This window comes from Acromyrmex echinatior, chromosome 10 (genome assembly GCF_024713525.1).
Source record: "Acromyrmex echinatior isolate Ae372 chromosome 10, ASM2471352v2, whole genome shotgun sequence".
Taxonomy (NCBI): Eukaryota; Metazoa; Arthropoda; class Insecta; order Hymenoptera; family Formicidae; genus Acromyrmex; species Acromyrmex echinatior.
The window spans coordinates 8,551,889-8,570,755 of record NC_141861.1 but is presented as its reverse complement, the minus strand read 5'-3'; the positions used below and the strand labels follow the sequence as shown (position 1 = coordinate 8,570,755).

General features: G+C 29.0%; 1 protein-coding gene across 2 annotated transcripts in view; it reads right to left on the bottom strand.

The window, feature by feature from the left end:
* Window positions 1-18,867, bottom strand: part of LOC147908261 (uncharacterized) — a 342,006-nt gene that overhangs the window by 16,438 nt on the left and 306,701 nt on the right. Inside the window, exon 6 of one of the 2 annotated variants that reach the window (XM_087410259.1) lies at window positions 13,599-16,515. The exons of the other annotated variant lie outside the window; for it this stretch is intronic. The gene's annotated coding sequence lies outside the window, so the exon portion shown is untranslated. Of the gene's footprint in view, window positions 1-13,598; window positions 16,516-18,867 lie in introns of those variants that run through there. 2 annotated transcript variants of the gene reach the window in all.

The window sequence follows — 18,867 nt, the reverse complement described above, 5'->3', positions numbered from 1 at the left end:
ACGATTATAATTTCTTTACACATTTCATATTACGATAATTGAACAAATCCACAATTATTTAGATGTTATGTTAAAAAACTATTTCGGTGCAAGATAATTTCATTTTGATAGATGGTTCATTCCAGGTGAATGGAAATAGAAAGTTATTCCGCTCTGTTTACTGCTCGTGATTTTTCGCGTCTGATAAATTCTTTCAAAAATATTATATACTTGATTTAACAATATAAAGATCAGGATGGTAAGGGGAAGTAGGAATCAAAGGAAAAATAATTTCACATATATTTTTGACATTCTCATTCTTATTATAGCTTCACTTTATAAGAATTACTTGTTTTTTTCTGACTTGTAAACTGGGATGAAGCTAAGAAACCTCTTTATGATGTTGGATGGTTAGCACCATAGTTGATGCACTACTTGCAGAATTAGAATTATACTAATACCATTGAAAATGACTTGAAGTAAGTCGAAACATGTATCGATTTTATACGATGTATCTTTTTATACTTTTATATTAAAAATGGACTTATAAACATTTCCATTGTTATATTTGCGCACCGAGTTGACTTCTACTTCCTCTTACATCCTAGTTTTTATATTGTTTAATATTAAGGAGTCCTTTAACATTAATTGTTATTCTTATACTTGATTTATATATATCCATCTCTCATTGTATATAATTTATCTTAAATATTAATGAAAATGAATTGTGTAAATTCGCTTTAACCACCACGAATGTGGGCAGCAATCCGACAAACCAGCATGATCTCGGATTATTGTATGCAATGCAAGCTTTACATCTAGTACTTGATGTGCGTTCTTGCATGCGAGTTTGCAGTAAGAACCACATAATGGATATTGGAATATATATTTCATGATATTCTCCCATACGATCTCCTATCGACACACTAAAAAAATATTGTATTTCCTATACGATAATGCATTATTACTCAATCGGATTATCGGTAATTGTAAAACATGTCATGACATTGGAATATTTTTCAATAACAGAATTAATAATTATAGAAATATTTCATCCTTTAGTGATTTTATAATAATTATTCACTCTAATTCGTTAATGTTATCGACTTGTAAGTGATATAATATTAATACAAAAGTTTTTCTTTAAAAAATAGGCCACTCTTAATTAATGTAACACAAAATTTTTATATATTTCATACTTTCATAATAACATATTTATAATTAGTTTTTTATAAATAAAAATAACCTAATTATTAAATTAAAAAAAGAATAAGCCCATAAATTCAATTTTGAAATATGTATGGATTCTCCTCATAATTACTAATAAAATATATAATAATACAAAACTGCTTAAAATTGAAATCAATTTATCACGCTCTCTGTTATAATATTGACTATTAAAGAGTCAAATTGATATGTAATTAAAAGCTTGTTTCCACTCTAAACCCCATATAACACATTTTATCCAAGGAACGTTCTAGGAAACGTCCTTAAGACATCTTTTAAACGTCTTTAGGGATAATCTTGGAGATCTGTTATATGGAACTTTTAGCATAGCAAATTGTGTGAATTCCCTGCTGACTACTGAAGAAAAGACATAGTTTAATGCTTAGTGATCTCCCTTGCACATGAAATTAACGTATGTTAGCATTTAGGATTAAATAAAGCTTTTGTCCTATTATCTTCAAATTGATATTGTACATTTTTTTTCGATGTTACAATTGATTCTACAGTTTCTTATCCAAAAATTGTCATTGTATCTCTTCCAAATATTCGACATCGCATTGTCTGCAGTCAGTTGTAGACCAGTAAAGGTAAAAACAGTGGAGGAGCAGGGTACTACTCATTGAGTGTGCAAAGGGAGAAAAGGGAGGGCTTTCGTTGGTGTCTATCGCGGGAGCTGTTCTCGCCCTCTCGAAGTGCGACAGGATCTCAGGAAAAAAGCACTCGTGTGCGGTTGACAAATTGAAGTATCTCCCCGTCTACGTCTTGAGGAGTACGGAATGTCGGAGTACGCGGGTCGATGGTTTTACCAGCAGGTAAACACGAGCGGACGGGGTGTGCGCGAAGGACCGACCAGACCAACCGGCGAAGCTCCACGAAAAAGGAAGACGAGAAGGGTGGATGCTTCATTTACGTATTTCTTCTCCCCACAACGGAAAAGAGAAACACGCCTATACGCGAGAAGATTAATTTCTCTAATTCTGGCACAAGAAGTATAAAAAAATAAATTCAAACATGTCGCAGAAATGGAGCTTGCAGGGATATTCTCTGAAAAAAGAAATTTACTTCGGTCTTTTGATGCATTTTTCCGATGTTAGTTGCATTCTTATAAGATTGTCAGGTTTAATTATTAAATTTGTAGAGAAGGTATAGTTGGAAAATTTGTGTTAAATTTAACATATTTTACGTATCCCAAACTGCCCACCAAAATTTTTGTGTTAAACACAAGATGAATGTTAGAAAGTTAAAAACATTATGTAATAATTAAACAAATATTATGTAAAAAGTAACACAAAAAATATAATACTTTGACACAATTTAGAAAGAAATTCTGGAAATATATTTTTTCAGTAAAATAGCATTTATAATATGTTAAATTAACATATAGAGGAAAGTCCCCTATTATGAGACAGGTGCCTAATGTAACATAGCGGCGTTTCTGCTAACTAATGGACGCCATCTATTGGTTTCAATAAATTTATTGCTCTTGAAAACTATTTAGTAGAAAATTCATTATTAGATCATGCTTGTAGTCATTGTAAAAAAAGATTTTAGAATTTGGATATCTTCAAGTTTCATTTATCCTTTAAACATTGTTTATTATTTAATAAATAAATATTTGGGAATAAATTCTTCATGCAGTAATAGAGTAAGGTCATAATAGAAAAATACGGGATATGTTGAATTGTTTAATTATAAAAATTAGATTTGATGATCATAAGATCGTAAGGCGTAGAAATCGTAATATAAGACATTCAAGGCATTTCTAATATGAAATAATCCATGCTCCCATGTCATAATGAAAATCGTTGCTAAAGTATAAATATTATTGTACAATAATAAAAGGACAACCGGAATGAACATCGAGTGCCTATTTCTGTGATGTTTGATTTCAACTACCTTGACGAGTTTTGGGTATAATGTATCCGCATACTCATTTTTCGCGCACCCTGGCTGTATTTGTTTGTATTTAAGAAACATTAAATAAAGTGTTTTACAATACTAATATACTTTGCGTTTTACTATCAATTTCTCGGAGCATCTCATATTAGAAGCATATTTTTTTTGACTTTGCGATTTGCTCACTTTTTACATTTTTTTAATTAAAAAAAAAAAAGAATTTAAATTAAATTTTATGTAACATTATCTTAAAGTTTATTAAATTCGTTTCAAAATGACCTATTATTTTTTTAAATTCTGCTCATAAACTTCTAGCATTTACCCAAAATGAACTCAATATCTCATAAAAGCTTTTCCTCTACTTTTACAATATATTTACTTTTATCTTGCAATTTACGTTTTAAAACGTAATTCATTTTTATGTTATTTATTTAATTTATATTCATAAATTGTATTATTTTAACACTAAGAATTATTAAATATTATTAAATTTAAGACAAAATATTCGCATAATATAATTCTGCTTACATACCTATTCTTTTTAGCTAAATTTCGTAAAGGTTTTTTTTTTCAGAGAGAAAAAAAGATAATTTATGCAACAAAAATTTGGCTAAAGAAAAATAAACTTTATGTTAAATTAACATTAGAATACGTTACAAATTTAACATTAAAATTTTAACAAGAATCAGTTTTAACACAAATATGAAATATTTTATGTATGAATGTGGATATATTTTTTGTATATTTCATTTCTTTTTTTCTAAAATAACATAATATCAAAGTATTTCTTTACATTTTAAAATGTACGATATAACTTTTACCTTTCGTTCATTATCAATTCTTCGTGTCTGTTATTTTGTAATCTTATATTTTTTTATGTATTGGAATGGAAGAGATGCTTCCTCAGAGATTTATTTGATGAATTTATCGAAGGGAGTAACGAAAGGCATTGAGAATAGGCCGGTGGGACTAAACGCTTTAATTATTAATGATCATAAGCAAAGTACCGTTTCGTTGCTTATATAATCCCTAATTAAACCTACCTCCCGAGAGGTATCTCGACTTACTCTCGACCCTCTTGCAACATAGACAAGTCGTGACTGTATATCGGAACGTAATGGAAACATTTAACTGCGTCAAGAGACGTAGGTAAGCTTTAAGAGACCCTAGCCGAATTCAGTAATCAGCATCGCTATGAAACCCACAGAAACGAGTATATTCTGTCGAAACTATAACGGGATACCTACGACACAACGAATAACAGTGAGCTCTCTGTCTCTAATTGAGCTTGACACTCGACGAGAACAAATGTCGTCATAATCTGCGAAGCTCTCAAAGAAGACCTCGAAACTGTGACGTGACGTCTGCCTTTTCGACAGATGTGAGTTATATGTGGCAATTAGAGAGAGAGAGAGAGAGAGAGAGAGAGAGAGAGAGAGAGAGAGAGAGAGAGAGAAAATCATTACCATTTCCAATTTAACGATCACTCGTATTACAGTCGAGAATATATAGAAATATTTCAAAATAATAATAACAACTTTATTGATGTGGGGTAACTACATGGGAAGAACAATTTTGTTAAAGTATTTAAAAATTTAGTTAAATAAGATCTGAAAATAATTTTATCGGGCTATTAAAATAATTATAATTATGGAGGACGCTTAGTTGTTAAAATATCAAAACTTTTTGCAGTATTGCTCATCATGTTTAAATTTCCTGCGTAATTATTTTAATGTTAAACAAAACTATTAGGTGTTGGAATTAATTCGTAGCGTTTTACAAGTGATGGGAAATACTTTCATTAATGTATTTTTTAATGCTCATGTGAAATAAATAACATTCTTTCATTAAAAAACGCTACGAATTAATTCCAACACCTAATATTTTCACAAATATGTATCTAGTTAGATTTTAACAAAATACTTCAGCAAAATCCTTCTCTCTGTGTGTGTAAATAAAAATTATATTATATATCAATTATAGAGACACAATATACGGATTAAAAGATAAAATATCAACAATATTGCTTGAGAATTTAAACCCGAACCTAAAAATTGAAGCTAAAGAAATTAAAACTAAAATGCAGCTAAAATAAATACACACATAATGGTAAAATGTACTTTACTTTTTCATATCGTGTATTATATAGTTATTATATATACAATATATAATATATATTCATATAATATTTATTTCAAGAAATGTAGCGGGAGAAGAAAGTAATTCATATCTTGGAAGAGCTTCAGTTGGTTTTTGCACACACGAGACGATCGAGATACGACGTGCCGTTACGGAAAAACGGGGATGGGGCATTTAAAGAGACGGCCGCTCCGTTTCCGGCAGGAAAATTCACGCGCCGACACTATCTCGCCCCGATCAAATTTATTCGACGTAGTGTCCGCGCGAAATTTATATTCGACGCGGAGCCGGCAGCCGTGCATCATCGGTTTAAGTCAACGAGGCGATCCCAAATACAAGCCGATTGCGCTACGCACAGAGTGCTTTGAATCTATGCACGCGTATATATACATATGTACGTCGTTATATCCCTGTGTATTTATGCAAATGCGTACGATGCTCGAAATTTCTGCGTGAACGAATCCTGATAAACAGAATCGTTCTTCGTACAAGTCAATTCGTACGGATCATAAACGAACCATGCAATTATTAGACATTAATTCATTACTGTCATATTTATTGATCATTGATTTTACTTATATATATATATCTATTATAAATAGTTTCATATATCGCTACCTTATTTCAAAAGTGATATAATAAAAAAAATTAAGTTTCGCAGAAAAATGGAAAAATTATTTCTCAATTTGACAGAAAATTGACTAATTAAATAATATCAGAAAAAAGAAAACATAATCAAATATCACTTTTGTTTCACAAGTTTAAAAAAATCATTATTTTTGAATTGTTATTTTTGATGTTTTCTTGAGCCTTTTTGAGTTATGACGAGTATAAGCTTTGACGATTTTTTTTTTAAATTAAATTAGTTTATTTTTGATGATTGATCGGATCATAGATATATTCTTTGTAACTGAATTAATATATACTTGTTGTACTTAAAATGAAATAGTTATACTTGAAGTTCGACAAAGCGAGAAGAAAAAGTTTTAATGCAATTCAATGTAATGACAAAAAAACAGATCTAATATTTATGTAACTCATTCATAATAATAACTCGAAAATCATGTTTTTTAGTTGTGTCACTTTTGAAGTAAAAGAACGATATGTATAGGGATATTTTTGTATACGCATTTATGTCTTCAGCGCTAAATGAAGAGAATCAGAATCAGAATCAGTGAAAAAGAAAGAATTCTATGTAATCGTTCGTTTACAATTTGCAAAAGGATATAAAGGTGAAAAAAATAGGACAGAACTTAAATTAATATTACAGAGAAGAATGTAAAAAATGTCACAGGAAATTTAAATTCATTAACAATTCATTATCCTAATTATACCGGATAATGCACTGCCGGATTGTTACAAAAATAAAGTGAAGTTCTCTCGTTTTATCTTTTTTAGAACATTCTTTTTACACACATTTCTCGTAAATGAATAAAGTTACCCATTCATAAAAAGTTAAACAAATTTTTTAAGTAAAATTTAGATCGTAAAATGTATATAGACTTGAAATGTGGAATTTGATAGCAGCTGCTGAGCAAGCAGAGTGTCTAAGACTTTCATTTCATCATCTTTCATACACAGATAGAGAAAAAAGTATATATGTATAATATTTCGTATAATTAAAAATTAAATACTTTTAAAATATATAATATAATGTTTTCTTAAATAAATCAAATATATAATATAACGTCGTTTTCAATTAATTTTTACTAAACTTTGCTACAGAGATAACATGTAAAATGTCAAACAGCAGAGTTTGAAATTGTCTTTTAGCTATTATAAAATATATTAATTTTTCTTCCCCATTACTTTTTAGGAATTTTAAATAAACGTTACTTCCAAAAAATGTAAAAAAAAACTCATTATCACCAATATGATCTTTAACATGTCAACAGTTAAGAGTTAACTAAAAATCTAATTATCAAGCTATTCATCATTGACAAATATATTGTTACAAATAATGATCATTTGAGTAATGCAAAAAATTCTTATTCGAATTAAAAGTGAATGGACATAAATACATACATACATACATGCATACAATTAGTAAATATAATCAAGAACATCCAACATAAGCGGAGGTATGTATTATATAGGTATATAACGCGCCAGACGTAGCCTTTTCTACTCGCTGCACTCGCTCTCGAGAGTTTCGCGTGTCACCGTCTCGTGTATCGCGTATTATTGTATTGTGTAGCCAGTGGAAAACCTTATGGAAGCTCCATGGGAATCGGCCAAATGCTTTCTACTTCGAATACCGACGTTTCACAAAGAAATAATACTCGCGCGGCAACAGTAAAAGGTCGACTTCCCTTAAAAAGGTTAATTTTCCCTCCTCGCATAAAAGTGCAGTAATTTTTGCGCAAGTATGCGGAAGTATTCTATATGAGACGAAAAACATATACATCGAGCGACAGTTTGTAATCCGCCACTCTTACAACAAAATTTTGCGGTTTGTGCAGAGCGCATTATAGAATTATGTCGTTCCGCGTTAATATTAACACGTCAAATAATAAAAATTCTCTAACATTCCAAAAAATCCATTACATGAGATATTTTTACGATAGACCGCATAATCGTTTTATTTAATGCAGTTAAAACATTTACATTTTTTACATCATTATATTACTAGTATTTAAATTATTTTGTGCTAAGTGTTCTCTCTTTTTGTGTATCTTATATATGTTCTATATCTTTATACAATATTGCATTCAATATTTTTATTAAAATAAAACGATACGATTTTATGTAAAATAAAATTCGAGATAGGTCCAATCATTTATTTAAGCTAAAAGTCTTTAAAAATTATTTTTAATACTCAATATATGTACATGTATCTTTAATTTTATGGTTTGATCAATTCTTTTATATAATTTAAATAAACAATTACTAAAATTAATTTATTTACACAAGAAATAATTAAGATTCAATCCTATTAAACTAATGTAGTGATTATCGTTTGGAATTAACTCGTCCCATTGTCTTTGTGTTTCTGTTGAAATGTCAATACCATCAAAGTATCACGAGCGTATTTAGTCTAGCTTAAGTAAGTCAACGAGCCGATCTAGTTACAACGCAAAACGAGCCGATCGCGTGTCAAGCGTGTTTCTCTCGAAGCATTGCCGAATAGATTGCTTAACTCGCGTGCACCATATTGTATTGAATTGAACGCACGAAAAAACCCCCGCGAGGACGCAGTTGCTCTCACAAATCGCATATTCTTAATCTCTATCTTCGTTTTCTTTGGCACGCGACACCGATAATAAGAATTTAATCCTCCGCAGGAGGATCAGACTTCTCGCTCGTATTTTGCATTGCACACTGAAACGAATCATTCTCCATTCGTGTTCTACATTTTTACGAAAAATTTAATGTCTGTTAATTAGTTAACCGTACGTATTGCCAACGAGATTATAATACGATTAATAGCGATATAATTAACATTTTTCAGTTGCGTAATGAATATTAATTTAATATACTCAAGATAATATCTAACAATAATGACTATTAATATTATTGGTGCGTAAATATCGAAGTGTCACATACAGTTCACTATGCGATTATTCCGATTGACCCTAATGCCTGTTTATTTATCTGCAAATAACATTCTGCAAGGACTAATTGTTACGAATCGTTAATCATTTTCATTTAATGGTAATGAGTGAGTTTCAAACATGTAGATATACATGCGTACATAAATTTGTATGCGTAAACATTTTTTTTAATTTTTTAGAAAAAGATATTATATATAAATAAGTGCATTCTCATATCGTTCGAATATCTGGAAGCATGTAAAATTGAAAAAGTTTATTAATATTACTTCAGATTTAAAAAAAAAATCACTTTGTACTTAACTCATTGTCCTTTGTACATTTAAATTTTAAATCTCTGAGTTGAGGTTCTTATTATATTGTATATCATTTTACCTCATAATGTTTGCATAAGTAATTTTTTCATTAATAGAATTAAAAGAAAAATTGTTACAAATGTTCATCGATAATTCCTACTTTAAATTATTTAAATTTGATGCCTAATTAAGTTTAATTTGTTCAATAATTTTCAAATTAAAATTACTACGAATCGTTTATTAAAACAATACAGTTTCGCTAATTCAGAAATTTTTTTTCGATAATAAGCGCACGTATATTGGATCTTCATTGCATCTCAAATTATTTATGATTGCATGGAACGAGATCGATAAATAATACTTATCTTTAATGAGAAACGGACGAAAGAGCTAAACTTTCATCCTTAACGATGTATTTCTACTATTATTATTTCCACCTTTATTTGGAATAAATTACTTCATTTAATTTTAGATTTTGTTGAAACACTTCCGCAACTGTGTGACCGAATTTTAACAGTTCAAAAGAAAAGACGATTAAGTATGCGTTTCGCACGTTGTACTATTTCGCATTCATCAATTTTTCCACCATTTTTCAATTATTCACAAACTATACAATATGCATCATTTTATATACATATAGTCAATTTTCTAGACCTACTAAAATAAAAATGAAACCAGAAATTGTGTATTGTTTTGTCTTTAACATTTAAATGGGTAAATGGGATAGCGCTTCAATATAAAAAGGTATATTTTTAAGAAAATATCAAATAAATATTATTTAAAAATCTTTTATAAAAAAAGAAACAAAAAGTATTGTTTGGATGCCAGAAATATTAAAGTTTATTATTTTTACAATCCTCTATCTCATAAGAGTATTTTATATATATATATATATATATATATATATATATGTATATAGTAATTATATAATAATTAAATAAGTAATAGTAATTTAAATAAGTGAAACTTCATTATCCAAGTTTGATTTACCAAATCAATCGCATATATGCGGTACTTAGAAAATGACAACCGATTTGAATACTCGGTAATCTAATAAATAAACGAATATGTTATTATATATATATATATATATATATATATATATATATATATAAATACGGAGAAATATAAACATAGGGTAATAAGCAAGAGAAGGAATGCTGTGTTCTAGAATCTAATTTTGTAGAATAAACAATATTTTCAATATTTATACGGACTTGCCTCTGGGAGATCTGTATTTTTTAATAATTTGATGCTTAAATTTATTTACAGTTTTTCAGCACATTAATATCTTTATAATATGATGCCTATTAAGCATCAAATTATTAAAAATTGTTTGTCAATTTAATTTAATTCGTGATGTTATTATAGTAGTTTTATTATAGTAATTCTGTTTAGAAGTCCGGAAAACCAATTCGACGCACAGTTCGAATGACTACAAATATGGATGTACATATGTATATAGTACAATATATATATTATTCATATTAAATTATTTAAGCATTAAAGATCCAGCGTCGACCGGTATAGGCTTCTAGTTCATTTCGATTGTGTTCAATACATTAAAGTCACAGCCGATATGCATTCTGCCAGCGGAAGATTAAACACAGAGAAATATATAAACATAGACAGAAAGTAAGGTAATAAGAAAGAAGGAGTGCTATGCTCTGGAAATTGATTAAGTAGGATACAGAATGTTTTTGATATTCACCTGGAAAGACTAACACAATAGATTTCAAATGGCTTTGTAGATCCGTATTCATACGCTATACCAGATATTTTAATTACATAATTAGATATAAAAATTGTACTTTAAAGTATACTCTTCTTATCTTTGTTTGAAAGAAAATAAAACGTGGAACATCTGATAATAGTGATTTTAGTAGCATGTTCGAAAAGTAAAAAATGTCATGCAAATCTCCGTCTAATTTCTTTAAATATTTGAGTGTATTATGACTTGCAGTATTGTGCGTGTCTCTTTAAAAGAATAACGTACAAATTATATAACATTTTTAATATCCCTCTATACTAGAAAAATATGAAAGGTACACAACATAACGTTTGGAATTACAATATATTATGTTTCTTATATACTTATGTTTATTACATATATATTCTGAATAAATATTCGAATATTTTTTCAATTTCTATGATTTCTTAATTATTTGGTATTGCTAAGGTAGTTCATACCTATTTAGACTTATTCATCGACTTTGATGAAATAGTCCTTCGCGGCAATTATATTTATAGAAATAAAATCTGGATATGACGAAATAGTTAGTACAAATTTCCTTTTATTTTGAGCAGAGTTTCATAGTTTCTTATTTGTAATGAATATATAATATTGAACGATTATAGATTTTAGCAGTGCTCGGTAAAATAACTGATACGACTTATTTAAAATATAAAATATAAAATCGGTTCTAAAAACTTATTTTAAAATGTTAAATAAGGAATAGGTCACAAGAAATTATTTAAAATATAAAATAAGAAATAGGACCCGAAAATGCATTTATTTATTTAAAATATAGAATAACTTTTATTTAAAATATAAAAGTAACTTGTCTTTTATTTTAAATAAATTTTCGAAGGCTATTTCTTATTTTAAATAAAAAACAGATTTCGGAAACTTACTTAAATATAAAGTAACAAATATGTATTTTAAATAAAAGTTTCAAATAATATTTAAATAAAAAATATTTTAATTTTAAATATTTCAATTTTATTTAAAATAAAAAAAAAATAAATTCCAAAAACTTATTTGAAATATTAAACAAGAAATAGATCAAAAGAAGTTATTTTAAATAATAAATACTAAATAAGTGTTTAATTTTTTTTTATTTAAAATGTATATTTTAAATAAATTTATTTGAAAGACTGAGTCCTGGCAGCACACGAGACTGCTAAGTCAGAGATCCCGAGTTCAATCCCAGGCAGAATCGAAAAAGTTTTCGAACACTCGTAGCTTCTCTCGACAGGCAATGGCAAACCACCGAGAGTATCTTTGCAAAGAGAACTTCTCTAGCAAAAATCGTCGTTCGGAATCGACATTAAACAGTAGATCTCATATGACGTACTAATCAGTGTGCGCACTACAGATATATGAGAGAAGAAATTACATCATTGTAATTGAATAACGACATTGTTCGGCTACGAGCAAGAGGATTGAGATAATGATACTTACTTATAGTATAGTCGAATTTATATGATATCCTATATTAATAATTATTCAGTTTAGTGATGAATATAAATATAAATATTACAGGATACCATACAAATTCGACTATAAGTAAATATAAGATGTTTCAAAAACTATAGATTTCAGAAAATATTGAAGTAAATATTTTATATGAGAATATATATATATACATATACACATATATATACATATATGTATCCAAGATACCTCATTTTTATCACATTTCCTCTTAAAGTCATATTCTTGAAATAATTTTCAGACGAAAATCTTAATGCAAAAAATGTCGAAGTTATAATAGTTTTATTATATACAATATATATTGTACATACATATATATACAAGTATATATATATTAGGTGTTGGAATTAATTCGTAGCGTTTTTAAATGAAAGAATGTTATTTATTTCACATGAGCATTAAAAAATACATTAATGAAAGTACTTCCCATCACTTGTAAAACGCTACGAATTAATTCCAACACCTAATATATATTAGGTGTTGGAATTAATTCGTAGCGTTTTACAAGAGATGGGAAATGATGGGAAGTACTTTCATTAATGTATTTTTTAATGCTCATGTGAAATAAATAACATTCTTTCATTAAAAAACGCTACGAATTAATTCCAACACCTAATATATATATATATATATATATATATATATATATATATACATATACAGACAGCTGACGTATCGTAATAATATGCTATTGTGTATTTGTATAATAACATATAAATAGATTCCTTACAAAAGCGGAAATAATTTCGTAATAAAAATATTGCATGTAAAGAAGGTGCTTCGTGCTATCATAATTCCTAATTGTCATACTGTCGTGCCTGAGTGTGTAAAATATCACCTCTATGATTAGTGAATTGCTGTTAATTTAAAATTATATACATATATATATATATATATATAATTTTAAATTAACAGCAATTAAAATTCATTAATCATAGAGGTGATATTTTACATACTCAGGCACGACAGTATGACAATTAGGAATTATGATAGCACGAGGCACTCTCTTTATATGCAATATTTTTATTATCAAATTATTTCCACTTTTATATGTTACAAATACTCAATAACAAGATATTACGATACATCAGCTGTCAAAATAAATTTATAAACAGGATTTAACTCGTAATGATAAACAATGGTAAACATTTTTACTTTGATATATAAACTTGATAGATAAACTTTCAATGTAAAAAAACGTAAATGTATTATTATTAAATTGATAATTAATTTGTTAATTTAATTTATTATATTACTAAGTTATAGTATCAAGTCGAGATAGAACCACTTATTGTTAATAAATTTTTACCTTTGTTGACTAAGTTTATATGTAAAGTTATAAGTAATCTTAAAAAAAGAGAATTCTTATACACTGTATATGAAGGTATACGGATTAGCAGCCCACCGATTGAAAAGCTAAGATGGCTAAATCGTGTGCTTCTACTTGAGGAGTAAATATGTGAAAATCAATAAATATTATTGATTTATCTATATTTAAATTAGAATAAAAAATTTGAAGTAACAGGATTCTTAATGTTCAAAATCCAACGAAATATAAAAGGCTAATAAGAGTCAGAAAAAACTTAAAATAAAACTCCATTATTCGTTTAACATAAATATAATTAAAAATAGAAATATTAAATCAAATTGTAGAAAGTACAAAAGTTAAAACCCTAGAATACAATTACATACATGTTTCGACCTTATATTTAGATCCTCTTCAAATATACAAAAAAATTTTTTTACCTAGCGTAGTATAATACATTATTCAAAAATTAAGAAAGCGACTGTTTCGTTGCATAATTAGATGAGTGTTAAAACAGAGAAAAAGGAAAATTGTTCGTCAAGCGATTGGTTGACCAGTCAATGTACTCGTCAGTACAATCGAATCCATCGAGAACGTTAGACGCTTTTCGTTACTTTTTATTTTATTTCATATATTGGACGTTACTTATAATGTGATATTAATTTTTTTTTATCGTTTTTGAGATCGAAATTTGATGATTTTTTTTTTATAATAACATGATTTTTTTCAATTGTTGGACTATGAGAAATTTTCGCAATCGGTCAACCAATCGCTTAACGAGCAATTTTCCATTTTCTCTATTTTAACACTCATATATTTAAATTGATTCGAAGTTATGCAGTATAACACATACGTATCTCTTAGGCTTCTTTTGCTACATTTATACATAAGAAATAAATGGATGGAAGTGGTTCAACCCGCTTTAAAATTTGCCTGCGAATATTATGCGCCAACATTTACGTGTTCAATATTTCACGAATTGTACGAAGTGGAAGAAACGCGTCACTTGGCGATCTCAGGGTTTACTGCTATTGTAAAAGAGAAATGCAAGATGAGATTCCCGAAACTATGAAGGAAGTGGCATCCATTCTTAAAATGAATTAGAGGATATATGTGTATTAAATTAAGAAAATCTGCATGTAGAACGAGACGACAGTTTAAGACTAGAAGAAATCGAAGAATTATTTGCTAAATTGATGGAACGAAATATTTGAACATTAAATAGTAATGGACTAATACTTAAAGTTTTTTTATATATAGCTTAAGTTATATTTTAGTAACTGTATTTAGTAACTGTAAACAATTCTTTTAGTATGCAAATATATAATTATGCGAGTGTATGGGCCGATTGTACTATATTCAGATAAACTATGTGATAACTTATCTATTGGATAAACAAAAGAGTAAAAGAATAAGAGCATAAAAGAGTAAGAGAGTAAGACAGTGAGCTAAAGTTTAAGCTAGAACAATCCAGCTTGTGTATATCAAATATATCTACACGTGTGCATGTTTTCTTTCTCTTATATAATCTCTTCATATAAAAAAAATAATTGAAAAATAATAATTAGAACATTATAAATACTTGTTTCGCGTAAAAAAAATTGCGATTATATTTTTACATGATTAATTATTATATTTACGATTGATATTTGATGTATAATTACATATACAATAACATAAATTATTGTATATAATTATATTGTATATATTGTATATAATTACATGTATACAGGGTGTCCCGCAATTTTTTGTCAAGCGCTTTTGTATAGAACGGACTAAACTAAAGTAGAAAAAAAATTATTAGTAGAAAGAAATTATTACGTTATTTTTATATTCCGAATAAATAATTCAATACTTGAAACATTTTTATACATTTATAAAACAAAAATGCGTAAGAAGAATTCGGTTAAAAGTCTTGGTGTTTAACAATATTCACGTAAATTTTCACATACATTTTTCAGTTGTTTAAACTGCACGCCAATTCGGTTTATCAGACTTGGAATGCAATCATGAACTGACGTTGAAATAATAACATCATAAATTAAATTAATTATCGTCAATTTATAATCAATGCTAATAAATAATTTTAAAACATTGCAAAGAACTATTATACTGAAAACAAAAAAATAAATTTCACAAATCTAATACTTAAATTAGAACGCTTTCCTTCAACCACAAAATGGGCTTTTTCTTGTACGTACTCACGATGTCTGCAAGCGTTTTCGAATTAATAGACTCGTATTGTATGCCGTTGTACGCCACATGCGTGGCGACGTCGATTTTCTTCCGATCCTCCCTTCGCCGAATCGAAAACACCGGTAACGTCGCGAAACCATTTGCCCAGTCTCCATTCGTGCTCGTGTTCGGGCTTTTTTAGGATCGCATAATTGAATTTCACCGGGAAAGTCCGAGCCCGGGGGTTCGCTATCAATGATATACGATGAATGCAGTCGTTTCCTCTCGTTTTCCTGCCCTTCGTCCGTGTCCCACTCCACCTCTATACGAACGAGGGTCTCGATGCAGGAGTCCTATTTTCCATCGCCATTGTTTAGTCGGTTACACGACCTCGCGAGACTTTCCTTTTTTCCCTCGCTCGTTTCTCTACCCATTTCTCCACCCGTCTTTTTGTTAAGTCACCTCCACCCTCTCTCAACTATTACTCTCTCTCTCTCTTTCGTCGACCTCGTCGCCGTCGTCGCCGTGTCGTTACACCCTGCATCTTTTCCTCTTATTTCGCCGTTCGCTTTACACCGTTGAATGCATTTGCGACATTCGCATGCCATTTTATTGGTAATGCCAACTTCCTTTCCGTTCATCCCTCAAATAGAACGATACGGACCAACCCTTGCTCTTTTACAGCGCTTTTGGTACTACCCTTGACTTTTCTGCATGGTGGCGGATAAACTGCAAAAACAAGTACGAATAACCACTTAGATTTCCACTACGTTAAATCTGTAATAGTCGGCTAAAGAAGTATAACAACATAATACTGTTTTTCCATGACGTAAAAACAATTTATTTATTACGCGAATTTATTCGGCAAAAAACAGAGACGTGGTATCTTTGAAATATAATTTTTACAAATATGTAATTCTTTACAGATGTTTATCAAATGTCCTTTTGCTTAAATAAATTGTAATGTCTTTTTAATTATATATATCGTACTCTATATATAGTTTTACAACTCTTTTCTATTTTATTAATTATATAAAATTTATATTTTTATAATCATTTGATATAAACTTCAAGTGTTTTTATGTAGTGATAAATATTGTATTAAATTATGCGTAATGTCAATATATCATTTCGATATTATATTAAAAATTAAAATCACATGTAATATTCAATTGTCCGTCGTATCAAAAACCGTGCAAGTTTTAGTCGCACGAATTAATCCAATTGACGTTTAGTCGGGGAAATAAATTAATTGATCTCGGTCAAAGTAGTTGCGGTGCAATGTAGCCACAAATTCATGCACACGCATGAAAAACTTTGATCAATTTAGTGTCTATGCTTAACAGAAATTTGATTGGATGCCAACATTTTTTTCGATACTTCGATACTCAACATTAATATCTCGAGAACTCACTTCCAAATTAAAATCTAAATTGAAATAGAATTTGTACAAAAATATCAGAGTATTGAACAATGGTTTGTGTGTGTTACATGCTGGAGATTAAATCATAAAAAAATCTGTATTTTAATTGATTGAATACAATTTTACAATTATGATTGAAAGGTCATCGATATTCGCATTGAAAAAAAAGTCCTCAAATTACTGAAAGATTTTTACGTCAATCATGTCTGCGTATTTATGGATCACCCTATAAACAGCATTGCATTATAGTGTTTACAAATTTCCAAACGTTTGAGATTTTCGCAAAGAGCTGCGGTTTTTCAATAAAACACGCTACGTATTTATTCGCCAATTAAACGCCCGTGCAATCAATATATTTATTTTGCGCGACCACGACAGCGCGAATCGCGAGATCAGATCCATGAAAGTGACAACAAAACGACATTATAAATTCGATGAATTCAAATAGCGATAATTGCGCGATGAGTGCAGTGTTCGAGAGTCGTTTCCAAATACAAAAAGAATTACTCTTGGACGCGTTGTGTTATCGAAGAGTAAACTGATTGCACACTGCTTGACTTTCTGTCGCAGCACGAATGAAAGTTCACAGCACCGCAATAAGTAAACTGCTAAAGATAAGTAAATCGACTGTTACATCAATCGGACGTTCGGCGTTGCTACTTCCGGGGCTAGCTTACAAATTAAAGTTCGCATCTCTAATAGAGCTAGACACAGAATTCTTTAAAAAGCTCCATGTCGATAATTATACACACATACACACACATACACACACACACACACACACACACACACACACAAAATATACAATATAAATGAAAAGTCATGTATGTGTGCGTATTCATTAAATCCATTTGAGTCTATTTATTTTTATAACATGAATTACGATATTTTTAATAATTAGCGAAATGTTAGAGATAAAATTATACAAGGTTAAAATAAAAATTGTATTACGTACAAAAATATGCATTATTATTATTATAATTAGACATTTTTGCATAATATTTTACATAATAAAAATTCTGTGTATAATTTCTGTATGATGATACTTTAGTTTACATTTTTAAATAATTAATAATTATTTAATATAATTAATATAATAAATTCAATAATTAATCTATTCTAATAAATTTTCGATAGGCAAATTTGAACACCTTTTTAATAAATAATCTATAAGGAGTCGTTTTAATGCTTGTTTTTAATACTTTACACGCCAATTAATTCGTTTAATTAAAAGAATGAAATTTTCGTTCACTTTCTACCGTTAAAGACACAGTTTTATAGGATAATGCAATGTACTATAGCAATATATTATGGCTTATATATCGCTATGGTTTTTGTAATATCGTGAGATGCTGCAAAATGACGTGCCTTTTAAGGCTGTAATTTACCTTAAAGAACTCGTAATTTCGCCACCGCGAAGCCGACGCAACGTCCTTTATGATCACGGATACGATAAATATTTTCTTGCACGCTGCCCGATGCTTTTACGCGTCGCGTATTTAATGACGCGTTTACGATGTTGTATGAATTAATGCGAAAATGGGAGCATTTCGCTATTACGGAGATCCGACGTATAAACCAGTAGAATGGGTTTTATTGTTTCAAATACGCTCTTAACCAGGAGGCAAATTAAAATAATTATAACATTGCGATTAAAA